The sequence below is a fragment of the Bradysia coprophila genome (genome assembly GCF_014529535.1).
Source record: "Bradysia coprophila strain Holo2 chromosome X unlocalized genomic scaffold, BU_Bcop_v1 contig_117, whole genome shotgun sequence".
NCBI lineage: Eukaryota > Metazoa > Arthropoda > Insecta > Diptera > Sciaridae > Bradysia > Bradysia coprophila.
The window spans coordinates 2,669,656-2,686,577 of record NW_023503292.1 but is presented as its reverse complement, the minus strand read 5'-3'; the positions used below and the strand labels follow the sequence as shown (position 1 = coordinate 2,686,577).

General features: G+C 36.4%; 1 protein-coding gene and 1 long non-coding RNA gene across 2 annotated transcripts in view; both read left to right on the top strand.

Moving 5' to 3' along the window:
• Positions 1–16,922, top strand: part of LOC119067040 (ankyrin repeat and fibronectin type-III domain-containing protein 1) — a 147,842-nt gene that overhangs the window by 13,796 nt on the left and 117,124 nt on the right. The window lies entirely within an intron of this gene.
• Positions 8,161–14,372, top strand: LOC119067067. Its single transcript, XR_005085857.1, has 3 exons — positions 8,161–8,175; positions 13,532–13,534; positions 14,164–14,372. It is a non-coding gene; the product is annotated as an uncharacterized LOC119067067 (long non-coding RNA).

Sequence of the window (16,922 nt, the reverse complement as noted above, 5' to 3'; positions counted from 1 at the left end):
ACTCTATTACATTTCTTCTTAGTTTCTAAACATAATTCCCCTATATAGGGAAATGCTGTTCGTATATATATATTTTTTTTTTGTTCGTATATTGTATATTTCGTCATAAGATTACTGATGTCAGCGCTCCATTTTTTTGTGAACCAACTATGACATTTCATGGAAATTTACCAGAGAGAAAATTTATTTTTGCTTCACGAGTGGGGACCGAACCCACAATCTGGACATCTTCTTTTCAAACCTAATTTTGAACCGTTCTTTCAAATACTATGCCACAGCTCATATCGTGTGTTACACGAAAGCTGATCAATTGTCAAACTTTCTTCAAGACAACACATACTAACATGTAACGCTGTCGCTTTCCGTGTATACGTACATTTTCAAATTTAATTTCACTCCAATACGATTTACGGTTTCTGATAATTATTGTGCCAGATCTAGTTACTTTAACTAACCATTAGTCAAAATACCAGAGAGAAGTTATATCACATGAAAATATAGTGCAAAGAATACTATATATGAGTCCGTGTCGTGATGATGTTTTTATGTGCAATGAATGGAAGTAATTGGATTGAAGTTGTATTTTCCTTAACAGCATAACTTTCAAATTTTGCGCGTTTTCCATATAAGTGTGGTGCGTGACCTGCGTGAATTTATACATCAAATCGGAGAGATTTCACACCGCAACAAATCGTTAAATCTGTTACTTCATTTATGTAAATTCAATTGCCTTACATTTGATAAAAACTCTAACAACTCAATATATTTTAGTCGTAAAGGTCCTATTCGCCAATTGTGCGAGTCTTCAGCTGATAATACTTCGGCTATTCGAACATTGTGCGAATAGCCAAAGTACTATAAAGTGGATATTCACCGAGGGGCAAACCACTAAAAAGAGTTGGATGCGAAAAAAATAGTTATCGGAGTTGCACGCCTAAAATCTGAAATGAGTTGCAAAAGAGTTGCATTCGAGTCGAGAATAAAAAAAAGAGTTGCACGTGGAAGAAATGAATTCTAATGTTTCTCAAGCGATAACTTGACCTACAAATGGTGAACACTATTCACTGAACAATGAACCACTTTATTATATTGGTAAAAGAGCGGAAAAATAGAGATACGATCCATCAGAATAATGAGTAGGATGGCATAGGGATGGCAACAATATTTTTCATTAAATTCTATTTATTAAAAATATCAAACGAAATTAGACTCTCGTCAATTCTCGCATTTTATAAAAAGAGAGAAATCGATCCGACGCAGCATATAAAAAATTTTGACGTTTGGCTCGCTTTCTCTCTCGTCTGACATCTCAGTGAGTATAAACAAACAACGTGTTACTATTCGATTAAAATGGAGTCGCAACTGTATTATTTGAAGTGTAAATTTTATAAGAAAAACTTTGTTAGCCAGCGAAATGGCGTTCCTATTTACACTGGGGCGAAGGATATTGGAGCTGGTGACCTCACCGAACTACTTGATAACATTTGGAAGACAATCGTTGATAGTGGTTGCCTGGAGCGTGAAGTCATCGTCGAAGGCGAAAATGTTGCTTGGAGCGCTGATGTTCCAGATATTGCCAACAATCAAATTGATAAATTTGTGCAGATCTTCGATCCTAAGGGCAGAAGAAATCACACTCCTACAGGCATCAGCACGGATTTGCTAGTGAGCCTAAGAAGCAAAGAAGTGGACGTGGTGGTCTTTGTTTACACTCGCAACGTTGCAACAAACGGAATTTTCAATATTGTGAAAAAACAATTATTGGACCCAGCTGTTCGTGACCGATCTACTGCCGTTGCCAACGAGTTGATTGACGAGATCATCGGTAAGCTTAAGTCGGCTCACTCACATCATCTAACGACACCACAACCGATAGGCTGGCGAATATGGGCTACATTCATCGCAGCAAAACCAACGCATGCACACGAACAACTTATACGAGACAGTCCTCCGGACCATGTTGTGGTGTTGTTTCGAAATATTGCCACCAGTAAGGCAGAAATTTTATCGAATGCTCAGCAAGGACTTCGTCTTGCTCGAAACGTGAATGGGATGCAACGTACAAGTTTGCATGGTATTCGTTTGCGGGTGCAACAATTGCAATCGATTATAAACTCGTGCCAACGAGAAGTGGAAAGTTTGATGACGCACCTCGAGTATCTGGAACAGCAAGCCGAACGAGAAGAGTCACTCCTGTGTGATATGAACAACGCCGTACAACCAATGGAATCTACGTTTTCGCTTGATACTGCAGAGTTGGTCACGGATTGTGAAGACATTGACCATATGAACTGATATATGAGGCAGATGGTTCGGTTAACATTTTTCATTTATTTCTTTATCGTAGGACAGAATTCATTATATTGCTCTTGGAGCATTGCTTTGTTAAAAAACCTTTAGGGGCTTGAGAATTACTTTGTTAAAACCTTAAAGGGTCTTGAGAATTACACATGTTGAATTACGGCACTCAGAGGTTTTTCATTGGATCGAACGTGCCGTCATAATTGTAACCACATTTCGTAAATATTGCCGTCGAGTCGAAGTAGCTGAATTTAGTGATGGTGGATGCCACAGCTGACAACAAATCGCTTCCTTCCTTGTAGCTTTTTTTCATGCTCTTTTTGCACAACCCGAAAATGATTTCTATCGGATTATAGAACGGACAATATGCGGGTAAGAAAATCACCATGATTCCCAACGACCGCAAGTAAGTCGTTATGTTCGGATCACAGTGTATCCTAGCTCCATCCAAAATAAAAACCGAATGTCTGCCGGGATATGTTTGCACCTTGTTGCTCAGAACGAAATCTCTGATGTTGGAAAAGAATATCTTTCTCGTGAATGTCCCATCCGTTTGGTAAGTGGCCTGGATGCCTGACTGACCCAAGAAACACAGCAACGATATTCTGGGTTTTCGCACAAACTCACCTCGATGCACCAATCGCTCACCCTTGATTCCGTATCCTTTGTTCCTCAATATTCCCTTGTTGTCAAATCCTACCTCATCCAAAAAAGTCAACGATGACAAATCCCATTGTATGGCAGCCAGCTCAAAAAAAAATCGGGTGATGTCGTCCTCACGAACTTGAATGGCACGTCTTTCCAGAGTCTTCCAAGTGTATCCTGCGTGATGAAGTATACGGCAAATAGACGAGGCCGATATGTTCGTTTCGAATTTTTTCATGAAAAGGCACTTTGCTTCGTGCAGGTAAGTAACAGGATTCCGGCGGTACAATTCAATAATCCAATTTCTTTGTCCATCATTAAATTTTGCCAATTTTCGAGCTTCGGATCTGGAGTAAAAACCATTTTCGAGGTACTTTTTTATCCAGCGCGTGATGGTCGACTTATTTTTGTTGAAGGTTTTTGCGAGCTGTGATTTTCGTTGACCCAAAAAGAAATATCCGTAGAGGCAGTAGTATACCACATCTGACGATGCGTGTTCCTTCGAAGTTTTATATAAAATTAACGACATGGTGCTAACGACTTTCAAAACAAAATACAAATCAAAACATAACCTCTATGTTTCGAAATAAACTCTCTTTGCATAAATGACAGACGAGAGACAAAGAAACGTTGAGAGAAATTTAAAAAACTACCGCGCTTGAAAGCTGCGCTCGAATTTGTGAGAAAATCATGATCTAAGTTTCGTTGCATTTATAATCGCACGCATAATATAAAAAAATTAAATATTTCTTTCAATGGTCTATTGAAATTGCACACTCTTTTTGAAATTCTCTGTTAACACTTTATGGGGCCGTCAATGCAGAGCGTCATAATCAATGCAGAGCTTCAGCCGCACCGCGACTAATAATTAAATTAAATTATTCCACCCTATACACAACGCTGAAATCTAACAGGATAAATGACATTACACCATTTCGATTGCATCTCTAAATTACATCACATCACATTCATATAAAATACACCCATCAGTTTAGCTACACAATCCAATCAACAAACAACCAAATTCAATTACATAAATATGCAATTAAATGATTGGTTGTACAAATTAATCGTTACAAAATAAACGATCGAGATTATTGTTCTGAGTGGTATATTAAACGTTCAAACAACGACTTCACGTCAGCATTTCCTTTCAAAAAAGCGATTAAGCGACCACTGTAGAAAAATCGGGCGATATTTTCATTGGTGTTACCTAACTTTGCTAAATATGCAAGTTTTGTTATCGATTTCTTTAACTTTTCACCGGCTGCACCACATGTGAATGAATTTAAATCCTTAACGTGAAGGGGTCTTAAGCCATCTATTCCACCAGAGGAACTGATAGGAAAACTCGATATGCCACTTGAGATTGAATCCGTTGAAGTTTCTGGTAATCTCTCAGCGGGGTTGATTCCTTCCAAGATTGGTACTAAATCCACTGGATGTTTTGATTGCAGTTTAGAAAGAGTGTCATCACTTTATTTCCGCTAACAGTTCGTTAGAGCAAAGCACTCTCATTGCACCGCTAAAATCGCCTTCTCCAAGTTTTTTGTTCACTGTCTTGACTACTTGAGCATCGTGTGAGCATGGGATCTTTTTCTTTCGGATTCGAGACTTCTAGTTGGGATCTCAAAAATTCGGTAACATATGTCATGTTTTCCATGTCTTTCAAGTTTTCACGAATTCCATTTGGTCCTCCTTTCGATTTTTCAGGTCGTGAACGTAGGACGATATAGGGAAAAGCTGGCAAGCGGAACCAGGGAATAACATCATTAGTGAGAACTGCTTGGTCAATTAATCTTGAAAGTTCCTGGCTGACTACTGTGCGGACTGATTTTTGAATTATACGAACAACTGGAACTGCTTCTTTACATTTACTGAGAAGTATACCAAACTCTTCAACGTATTGAAGAATGTCTTGATTTTGATTGGGCTTTCTTAAATCGTTTTGTTCTTTACCGATTCTTGATGGAACTGCTCTAGACTTGCCGTTTTTTTCTTTATTGTGCTTGTTCTGATGAATCTTAAGACCGTTACTGTTTTTACTATAAAACCGCAATCGCATTCTATTCTGTTTTGTAGAAACGTTGGAGGTCGTGGTTCTTCCAGAGGTTTACTAATTTCATTTTCATTTAGACGGAGGAACTCTTCTTAGTCTTTATTCGGTTCTTCACTTCCATTTATGTTTTTCTAGTTTGGTTTTATTGAATGATTCTTTCGTTTTCTTGCCGATTTTCGGTCGCACTTTTTCTCCGTCCAATATGAAAAATACTATTCGTACCACGAACTAAAAGTCTTTTTTAGCGTATTCGATTCCAGACCTCGCCTACGGCTCTGTCTGGAAACTTCTCACACGCTAAAAAAGACTTATCCTAGGAGAAAACTAGATTTTTAGTATGACAAACCTTGTAAAATTCTATTTCAGCAATGTGTACATTGAAATCGGTATACCTTAGTGGTCTGAATCTACGCTCACCAACAGTCCTAAAAAATCCCATTTCAATTTTCCGAGAAAATCGATAAAATGTGAAAAAATTGAGGTTAAGTGCAAGCATTTTTTCGTTGTTCCACCAATACCTGAGTTTCGAAAATTTTTCGTGAAAATTTATTTTTACCTCATTCTACATACCCCAAAGTATCCAAAACAATTTAAAAACAGAAAAAATATTTTTTTAAACGTGAGAAAACAATTTTCAAAGTCAAAATTTCATGAAAAAATCGACCTCCGCGAAAAACATTTTTGACTTTAAACCGTCATATCGAAAGTCCGTATGACCAAATTTTTGCGGAAAGTGGCTTAAAAGCTGGATAGTTGGGACTATCCTGAACATTTTATAAGCAGCATGTGATAACTTTCCATCGCAAATAAAAAAGTTTGTTGTATGTCGAAAATTCCATTACACCCTAAAAAATCGCTGCTCTGCATAAATTGACGATCGAAATATTCGATGAGTTTGTTCGACAAACTTGTATTAAATCATTGAAAATTGGATGCAAATGATTTTTCATGAGTTTACGACCAATTATCAATAGTTTTCAGCTATTTTTGTCCAAAATAGCTTTTAAAAACACAAAATTTAACGACTTTCTAATATTTTTGCAACAAAATATAATGAAAACCTATTCTCCTGAAAATTGTAAGTAAGTTATGATGCAGCAAATGACAGGTGCTGAAAATGTTCATCAAGAAAAAAAAGTCGATGAACATCGGTTCTCTGTATCATGAGCTAGAGTCGTCAGAGTAGGTATCAATCCTGCTAGTCGGCCGTAGAATGAAGGGTGCGGAATTTTTCATGTATACTGGGTGAATTTTAACCAATTTTTATCACTTTTTCGTGTCTTATTGAACTGAGCTGCATTCGGCATACTTGAGGAAGTGACATGTCCTAGATTTTGGTATTAGGGATTGGCACTTCTAGCACCTCTAGAACTTCTTACCTTTCATCGGGTTTTTTGATGGAACTGAGTTGTATATTTCAAGAGGGCTGGCGCCGGCGCCCACCTCTAATACCAATTATGAATGTTCTGACATTAGAACTCGTTCCTTAAGTTTCACTGGTGAGAATTTTGACACTTCTTTCATATAAAATGTGTCAAAATCTTCACTTTAGGTAACGAATTTTTAGTTCCTGAACGAGTTCTTACATTAGATAAAAATTGTTTGAACGCGTGGACTCGGTAACAAAAATGCATTACAAAATACGAACGGACGAGAAGAAGTACTTTTGTGAACTTCGAATGTTCTACCTAGGGTGATGATTCCCATGGATGTGTTGGAGTTTTTTTTATAATGTCGATTGTATTTACAATCTCACATCTAGTAACATTTCATCACATGAAAAAGCTACTTCCCTTATGAACGAAAAACAGAAGATTACAACATACGTATAATACTAAATTGAAATTCGTTTCATGAATGTTTCTTTCAGTATGTTAGATGTTCTCCAAGAAAATCAATAATATCGTACAAATGAGTAAACAAGAACATTCAAGGGATATAAAAAGTATTTCAACGTTCTCTTAAAATGTAAGGATTCAAGAACATATGCTGAAGTAACTGATAAAAGCATTCAAGTAATACATAAAAATGCAAAACGTTTTCCCTATTTGCAAGAAAAAAGTTTATGGTCTTATTTACATCACGATTTATAAAGAAACAATTCTTTTAGCTATCATTAGGTGTTTACTCTACTCACGGTGAAGTTCTTTGCAATTACCGATAGCTATTATGAAAAAAGTTGTTTTTGTCTACTAATGGAACACCTGAAATCTGTGTTTTGTTACATAATATCAAAGCTAGGTGGTATTGTTCCTTAAATAAAAGCATATACTCCTTTTTATGCTTTTATTTAAGGTACATACGGTCGTAACACCATAGCAATCTTGAAACTTTAAATATCTTCATTTAAACTTCTCTTTATTATGAGGGATTCTTTTGAAAAACAGAATCTTCAAATCGGACGCATTTTCCATTGGACTTTTTTTTATATGCCCAATAAGGTATTCGACTCCAGAACCCAAAACATGCACTTTTCTTACAAAAATTTCTCCAGTTACACGAGCCGTACAACAGGGTCGTGTGGGGTGTCATATGAAAGGTAATTGCATGTACTTTCAGGAGAAGTAGAGCTTACGGAAGTTTTGTAGCATCTACGATGAATGATGTGAAGTTGAAACGTTTAAGTGCTTATATTGCATCGTAGATGCTACCAAACTTCCGTAAGCTCTACTTCTCTTGAAAGAACATGCAATTACCTTTCATATGACAGTGTCATAATGACACCTCATACGACCATGTACGTTTCACAGGCCTTTTACGAACAAAACACATCACATTTTCAACACACAAATCTAGCACTGTTAGTATATCGCTTGTGAAATTTTATGTGATACGGCAATGTCAATGGTGCTTCGCTCATATTTATGAAATTTACATTTACATTGCCTATTCATGTAAAGCACTATACCTATACGAAGTCCCCTTTGGGCCATAACGTATCCACTCTCGGACGTAATGTATACTATTACGCACTCGACGTGAATTTAGATCAAGTTAAGAAATCAATTTAAATGTAACAGAAAATAGCATGACGAACACGTGCGCTAGTGTTTCATAAATTTTCTTTTCATATATTTATGTTTTATTTGAACAAAGAAAACTCTCACATTAAATCACGAAAGATAAAAGGGTTTTTCCAACTTTGTATTTTCAGAGGTAAAAGTGGATGTGTAGGATCATTTCCTCCATTATTATTCAGAATATTCAATTTCAATAGATACAATTTTATTCAATTCCACACAAACATACCTCTTTTGTATACAATGCTTTCATGTTTACGGTTCAATTTCTTCCCCATATAACGATTTAATTCGAATATACACTTCGTATTATTACTTGATTCGTAAATGTAACAGTCACAATGTATAACAAATATGAAGAGCACATATTTACCATACATCTTTTTATGTTGTACCGTAATACAGGGGAGCCATAAGGTCACAAAATCAAAACCATTAAAAACGATCGCATGCACAGGTTCAGCTAATATTAGTTTTTAGTTCCTTTGGTATGTTACACAGGGTACACACAACCTTGAGTGAGAATAAACAAATAAAATTTAAAAAAAAGTTGCATTTGCATTTGATCGATTTTCAAAATGAATGAGCTTACGCACGCCTTGTATAAGCTACCCAAAAGCACGCCACCAAAATCCAATTCCGATAAAACTTGATGAATCGAAGCTCAAGCGGTTGCTAGGAATCTCGCGCCGCGTCATTCACAATAATTCACATTTTGGCACATTTTGTATAAGGAAGCTGTCACTTTGTGAGTTATTGTGAATGACGCGGCGCGAGATTCCCTAACACCGCTCAAGCTACCCAGTATCGCATTGTGTTTTCCGAGGACTCCCACTGAATTATAGAGCTCTTAGGTTCAAATTTCAACCGCAACACCATGAGTCTTCCAATCAGATCGTCTACATTATGACAAACATCTGATAAAAACACAATGAAGTTTCAAACTTTAAAATGTTTCTTTTAAAGTATTATTATTAATCGTATGGTTCTACATTTTCCGTTACAAATAACATACAAATCGTAATAGTTATTTATCTACCAAGGTAGTCATGAAGGTATTTTTTCGCACTAGATGTCGATTGTCGACCCGAGGCGAAGCCGAGGTCGACAAGACGTCGTGTGCGAAAAAATACCGGAATACCTACCGTGGTAGATACAACGTTTTTCGCAATTTCGGGCCATAATCACCTTTCCAATGCAAAACATGTCCTACATTTTGTTCCAAAATTCTTGTGTATACAGAAATCCCAACAAAAATCTCTTCGAGAAAAGTGTGACGCAGTCTTTGAAATACAATTTCTAAAATGAATGATATCGCTAGAGTTGACGCTTTCAGCTTCGTTACGCAAAAATTAAATTTTACACCCAATCAGTTCAAACAAGCTGGCTTAGTTTTTCTCATCATCTGCCAAATAATTTTTACCAAAAAAAAATTTGACTGGAAACAACCAAAATTTTACCAAAAAAATCTGCGTCGCAAATGTTCAGGAACAGACCAGCAAGAAAATTTATCTGCCGCATGCGACGCAGATTTTTTTGGTAAAATTTTGGTTGTTTCCAGTCAAATTTTTTTTTGGTAAAAATTATTTGGCAGATGATGAGAAAAACTAAGCCAGCTTGTTTGAACTAATTGGGTGTAAAATTTAATTTTTGCGTAACGAAGCTGAAAGCGTCAACTCTAGCGATATCATTCATTTTAGAAATTGTATTTCAAAGACTGCGTCACACTTTTCTCGAAGAGATTTTTGTTGGGATATCAGTCGTTTTAGAAGTGTAATCAACACTGCTTTTTATAACAGTTTACAGCTTTAATTCAAAAATTTTACGAAAATCGAAAATTTGACGAAATTCGAAAATTTGACGAAATTTGACGAAATTCGAAAATTTGACGAAATTTGACGAAATTCCAAAATTTGACGAAATTCCAAAATTTGACGAAATTTGACGAAATTCGAAAATTTGACGAAATTTGACGAAATTCGAAAATTTGACGAAATTCGAAAATTTGACGAAAATCGAAAATTTGACGAAATTCGAAAATTTGACGAAAATTCGAAAATTTGACGAAATTCGAAAATTTGACAAAATTCGAAAATTTGACGAAATTCGAAAATTTGACGAAATTTGAAAATTTGACGAAATTCGAAAATTTGACGAAAATCGAAAATTTGACGAAAATCGAAAATTTGACGAAAATCGAAAATTTGAAGAAATTCGAAAATTAAAAAATTTGACGAAATTCGAAAATTTGACGAAATTTAACGAAAATCGAAAATTTGACGAAATTCGAAAATTTGACGAAGAAAGTAATTCTCTATCTGCCACCATTCAAGAAATATCTCCAAAACTCCAATTGACCCACCCATTTCCAACTTTCGACATTTTTCGCAAATGCCATTCTTTTCTACTCGTAAAACCATCTGCCACCATTCAAGAAATACCTCTAAAAACATAATTGACCCACCCATTTCCAACTTTCGACATTTTTCACATATGCCAATGTGTTCTACTCGTAAAACTCTGAGACTTTGCCGAAGAAAGTAAATTTCTATCTCTCATAAGCCAAAAAATATTAGTCCTTTCATCCTACGCTCGAGTAGCTCAAAATTTGGTCACTCTGACCACTCTAGCTCAACCAAATCTGCACCAATTTTTCTAATTATTTTTTTGTTCGATTCGTGTGGCGAATACCTTTCATTTGATGGGTCACACGCCCCTGCAGCTGAGCTACAGCTGAAAACGCGTTCCCGACCCTCGAAAACCACACTCAGAAACCACTTCGAGGCCAATAAAACAAAATTCTGGTTTTTCCTGGGGTAATGGCGTATCACATTTTCATTTTTATGCCCACCCTGAGGTTCCTGCAAAATTTCATGGAGATTGGCTGACTAGTTTCCAAGATCGACCGTCGATAGATAGACAGATAGACAGATAGAAACATACAGAGTAAGTTGAAAGATTTTGATTGTTTGGAAAACGTTAATTTGGTGCATTTTCTATCAAAATGACCAACTTCAAAACGATGTATCTCCGGCAGTTTTAAAGTTACATAGTCGAGTGATAGCTCGTTTTGCTCGTATTTGAAGCGCGAATAAGATAGAATAGGATTTGTGGTGATACAGGCCAAAGGAAAGAAACTTAAATTCTCGCCTATACATAGTTGCCGCGTCTCAAAAAAATTTCTTCGTCCTTTTTTTGGAAGTTAGACTGCGTCAAGTCCTCCGCTAACGCTCCGGACATGATTCTTTGAACGATCAAGAAGGTTGCATTATAATACACATTGCAATGTGATGTAAAGAGACGCGTTGAATGAAATCGAGTAGTCAATGCTTAGTATATACGCTTCAACAATACGTTCGGTATAATTGTGTGACTCTATAGCCGAATGGCTATAGTCGCTGCTTTGTGTTCAAAAACCTTTTGGTGTCGGGGGTACGATTTCTGGTCAATGCAAGATTTTTATTTATAAAAATTTAGCCTTCGTTGAAGGTAATAGGTTCTTTAGCGTGCGAAAAAAAGTTGATATCGCACTGTGTCCAGAAATACAGTGAAATTGCGAAAACTCTTATTCGAAACTTTTAAAACGACGACGCGACCAATACACATCTGGCTGTCTGTCCGATTACCGAATTTGAGCACACTGAGACCAATGTTTGACATCCGATGAACTTCCAAGGCCAGCGGTTGACCGACCGTATTTCTTGTGATTCCAAAAATTCATAATGATTTGGCGTAATTTGTAGCTGCTCGGAAATACTATCGCTGTGAGGCTCAAAACGAGCAGGTACAGCGCCAAGTATGATAACTATCTTTATTTTATGCGAAAAAAAGACTGCTTGAACTGCACAGGCAATAAATAGTATATTTCAACATACCCCAATACACACAAGGTGTGTATGGATACGAGGGCGAAGCCCGAGTGAAATACACACCGCGTGTGTATTGGGGTATTTTGAAAGATATTTTTCTGTAATAGTGAGAGTGTGTTGGTGCTTTCCTTCCCAACCGTTACTTTCCCGCTCGACCGTTTACTTTCCCGCTCGACCGTTTACTTTCCCGCTCGACCGATTCATATGACACCTCACCAATACACTCTCACGTATACAGAAAAAAACGATTTTTCAAAAACAACTAGGTCCCGCCTGTTGGGTGGGTCAGATCCCTTGATTGTTTGTGTAAGCTTCTCAATAGTATTTTTATTGGCAATGATTTATTGATTTATTTCAATGAAATGTAATCTTGTATGTTGATGGCAACAAAAACGCATTTAGAAGACGAACTACTAGAACGGTCTAAAAAATCTCTCATTGATGATTTAATTCTGTTTAGTTTCACTGAAAGTCTTCGATACTTTGTATATAAAATGCCCCAGTAAAAAATGACGTATACTTTTTTTTAAATTTTAACTAGTGTGAAATGCGGCCCTCGCTTCGCTCAGGCCACAAACTTCACACTCTAATTTTGGTTCTTTTTATTCGGTTTTGTTTACAAGGCAAAATCAAATAACAAGATAATCGTTTTAACAAAGAGTTGAAAAGGCTTCTTTTGAGAACTACTCCCAGATGGTTGAACCGATACCACCCATTTTCGCAAGGTTCTGAAAGACACATGTGAGTTGATCACTAAGGCGGTGACACGCAGGCTTTAACAGACTCATTGCAGATTGTTTGAAATGTCAACCTGATAAAAACGTTTTTTTTTCAAGTTGACATTTCAAACAAACTGTAATGAATGTGTTCAACAAAATGTCTCTATTTGTCAAAATGACACATGTTTTCAATGAAACTTAAACTCGTCACAATCGTTAATTTTTGTTCTATTTATTCAGTTTTGTTTACAATGCAAAGTCAGACAACAAGAAAAATTCTATTGAAATAGATACACAAAATCAGCTTGTTCGTTAGACCAACATAATCTATCTTACCTAACTATCTAACTTCAGGAATTAATTCCATTCTCCACCAAACATTTTTTTTTTAAATCGATTGAGAATTACGTCAGTTGTCGTGTTAACAAAAAGCGGAAAAGGCTTCTTTCGAGAACTCCTAGCAGATGGTTGAGCCGATACCGCCCATTTTCGAACTTGACCTGAGGGTTTCAATACTTCGTCGATTAAAAAAACGTTTTTGAAAATTGGTTGAGATTGAGTCCACGACTCGAAATGGAAAAAAATCACGCGTTCTTCTTAACTTTTCCTCATTAGTCGAAATGCCAAGTTTCAAGTCTCTAAGACATTCCATCTGGGCTCCTGTAGAGAGACAAACAAACAAACCAACTTTATATTATAGATAGTGATACGTTGAACGTACTCTTATGTGTAAATTGATACATACATAAGCTAAGTAAGAACTAAGATAGAAGAAATTGATGTGTGCAAAGTAAAGCCTAACTCTACAATCACGTAACGCGTCAGAATTTATTAAAGAAACGCGAAAACTAATTGATCAGTTAAAAATAAAACCTGACTTGTATCACTTTTCATTTAAATCGGTCGGTATTTATGTAGTTGGTACAGTAATTTTTCAACCGAAAAATTTGTATGTATTGTCTCAAGTGAAATTGATAGCTTCGACTAAATTGAATGAGAGGGCAGCAGGACATGGCTATTAAATTAGCTTTCAAAGCGCTGTGGATCGTGTGGAACAAGAAAAACTCTTGAACCACACAGAATATAAAATGTTATTTTGAGCCCAGTTTACTCGAAATTAATGATCTTTATTATTGACCGACTTGTGTTTGGGAGTAGTGGTGCCCATACAACAAGCGAATCTGGGAGTAGTGGTGCTCTTTCAAGTAAAACTGGAAAGATGTAGTGGTGATCATCATTCGAGTAGTGGTGCCCGAGCCTCACTTGTCCTTAGAAGTCGGCGCCCCTGTGACTAGGCTGTATACTTTGGAGAGGTCACGCAGACCGCCATTATTGATCAGCGTATGACATTCGTTTCACTGGGTCACTAGATCGTTTCACTTTCAAATTGAAATCTAAAATTTCTTCTGGCGAATATTTTTTCATATAGCAGATATCTTCTAGATTTATTGTAGAACAACTTTTCTTAAAATATTTGCATTACTCACAGAGCGAGAGGGTTTCAGTTTCCAAGGAAATTAGAAGTTCAGAAATTGTGACATCGGGTTAAGAGTCAATTCGCCAAAACTTCGAACAGCTTATATGGAATCGAGATTGAAGCCGACGGCGATCCAATCGAGCTATGGCTCAAATGAATCGTCGTTCAATTCTGAGAATATCGTGGAAAAACTTTTTTCCCGAAAATTTTTTGTTGGGCTGTCATGGCTCTTAGAAAATTTTTCTCCGAAGTGGTCGCGAAAACCGTTTTTTATCAATTACTCCAACATACAAAAAGTGAATAATGTCAAATTGTGCACGTTTATAAAGGTCAATGAGCTGAATATTATTGACCAACAAACGCCGATGTTCGGCCCACCCAGCCGCCGCAACAAGTGAAAAGCCTCGAGAAAACAGAAATTTTTGAAGGGCTTTGGGCGGCTGGGAAAGTTAGTAGCAGGAAGCTCTAACCCGGAGTTTTGTAGCTTACTTCAAGCTCTATCCATTGACACCCCACTCGACCATACCCACCGTCCCAGATAAAAATGGAGTTGAAATTTATTTCGATAGAAATTTTTCTGCTGACAAACAAATTAAATGTTTTAAAATTGGTGATCCCCAAATTAGAAATTAATTTACGAACAATATTGTTTATAGGATGCAAGAGTGGATTTTTTAGTGTTTGGAAGTTTGTGGCGGTTGTCTTCAACGACTTGAATGACTTTTTGCATTGCAGATTCGTTTGCTGTGAGGGACTCGTTGAAATCCGTCATGAGTTTTAGCGTCCGTTCTGCACAATCATTGACAACGTGGATTGAATCAATGATGTTTTTGGCTGCCTTATAAGAATCAAATTGTGCCCATTCGTTGACTTCATTCTCGAACATAAATTGAATGTCGATTTGTAAGGATTTTAAAACTGACATGGAAGATGCGTCGACCAGGTCGTCCAACTCTTTTTGAACGATGTTGCTTGTATCTAGTAGACACCAGTTTCGATTTGTCCACTGTCCATCAACCAAAAGTTTCATTTGTGCGAACATTCGTTCTTTTACAGAGACTGGCACCTTATCGGAAAATAATGACAGGACAACTAATTCCGATCCTCAAATTTGCTTACGGCCAATTTTGAAACCTTCTTGTTTATACCAGAGTAACGGTCCAAATCTTTCAATAAAACCAAGTTATTGTGCAGAGCGTTACTCGCAACACAACACTGCATCCAGTGCTTTACATAAGCAAAACATGTAAACAAGCAAATGTGTTTCAAATTTGCTACTGTGGCCCGTGGTAGATTCAGTTGCTGGCGAAACAAATATATTTTCATGGAATATATAATCTTAGCCATCCATCTCGAGTTGCTGCATGTGGAACATGAAATCTGTACTTCGGTATCTTTTGCCTAGTACCAGTAGACACAGCTCAAGCATTTCCAAATAATCACCTTTCAGACGATTTTTGTTGTTTTTATCCTCCAGTACCGCTTCAACATAGGTAATTATATTATCTTTCAGTGAAGTGATGTAAGTGTTCTCCTTGAACATCGTTAGGCCGAGTGGCTGTAAAATTCGAAATATGAATTAGAACTCTGCTACTTCAAATGTTTTAATAATCACTAAAGGTTCACATGACATAAATAACAACCTTCCAGACGATAAATCGTTTATTATTTATAATCTGTACATTTAAGTCATCACTAATAGTGTTGTATTATAAGTGGTACTAGAAATAAATGCAAAGCAATTATGAAGTTTATATCGCTGCCAACCTTTTGCAATTACATAGTAGCAAACAAATAAATTAAATTAACAATTTCCATGAAGCTTACATCTCTACTTGAAAATTAAGTTTTTGGAAGTGAATGCGATGGAATGTGTAAATTTTGGGTTTATATTTAAATGAGATGATAGTGTGATCTGAACGTGGCAATGTTGCGTCCGTTTTAGGAACATTACCACATTCAAAGGATTTAAATGAAATACATTATTTGTAAACTAATTTTGTTAAATTTGAAATAAATAAACATCATTCTAAGAAGTTTCTAGAAACTTAAATAAACTATTCATCTCAATTTATATTTAAGTTTTGAATTTTGAAGTTATGGGTGTAGTCTGTGACTGTGTGTATAACAATGCAGTATTTTATTAGGGAAAAAAATCGTGGCTGTTCTACCAGGCATCAATAACGTTATAACCGAAATGATTTCTGTTACTTGAATAACGTTATTCGGAAAACTAAATCAATTCGGTTAATCGAATAACGTTATTCAGGAACCGAAATGAATTCGGTTACTCGAATAACGTTATTCAAAAACCGAAATGAATTCGGTTACTCGAATAACGTTATTCAAAAACCGAAATGAATTCGGTTACTCGAATAACGTTATTCAAAAACCGAAATGAATTCGGTTACTCAAATAACGTTATTCAAAATCACGAACTAATTTCGGTTAATTTATCACAAATGCATGCAGATTAAACTAAAGATCACTGTGTCCAGAAATACAGTGAAATTGCGAAAACTCTTATTCGAAACTTTTAAAACGACGACGCGACCAATACACATCTGGCTGTCTGTCCGATTACCGAATTTGAGCACACTGAGACCAATGTTTGACATCCGATGAACTTCCAAGGCCAGCGGTTGACCGACCGTATTTCTTGTGATTCCAAAAATTCATAATGATTTGGCGTAATTTGTAGCTGCTTGGAAATACTATCGCTGTGAGGCTCAAAACGAGCAGGTACAGCGCCAAGTATGATAACTATCTTTATTTTATGCGAAAAAAAGACTGCTTGAACTGCACAGGCAATAAATAGTATATTTCAACATA